Source organism: Acanthisitta chloris, unplaced genomic scaffold (assembly GCF_000695815.1).
Source record: "Acanthisitta chloris isolate BGI_N310 unplaced genomic scaffold, ASM69581v1 scaffold7420, whole genome shotgun sequence".
In the NCBI taxonomy this organism is placed as follows: Eukaryota; Metazoa; Chordata; class Aves; order Passeriformes; family Acanthisittidae; genus Acanthisitta; species Acanthisitta chloris.
The window spans coordinates 391-657 of NW_008653259.1; positions in this window are offsets into that span (position 1 = coordinate 391).

A 267-nucleotide genomic window follows, 5' to 3' on the forward strand; every position below is an offset into this window, starting at 1 on the left:
TGCAGTGAGATTTTTCTCAACTCTGGAAGATCCTGGGAGGCTTTGATGTTTAGTTTTTGAGCTTTAAATTTGCAGCTAGTAATACGTTTGTACTCAAGGAACAGTAGACTAGGTTCTTACTTGGATGTGCTTTGTTCAGACTCAGATATTAAAAGGACACCTTATCCATCAATTTGAAATGTCATTTGTTTACTTACTTGTAGCATAGAGAGAGGGACTTTTTTTAGTTGAACTGGAAGATTGATCTCCACATATTTTTGTGTTGGT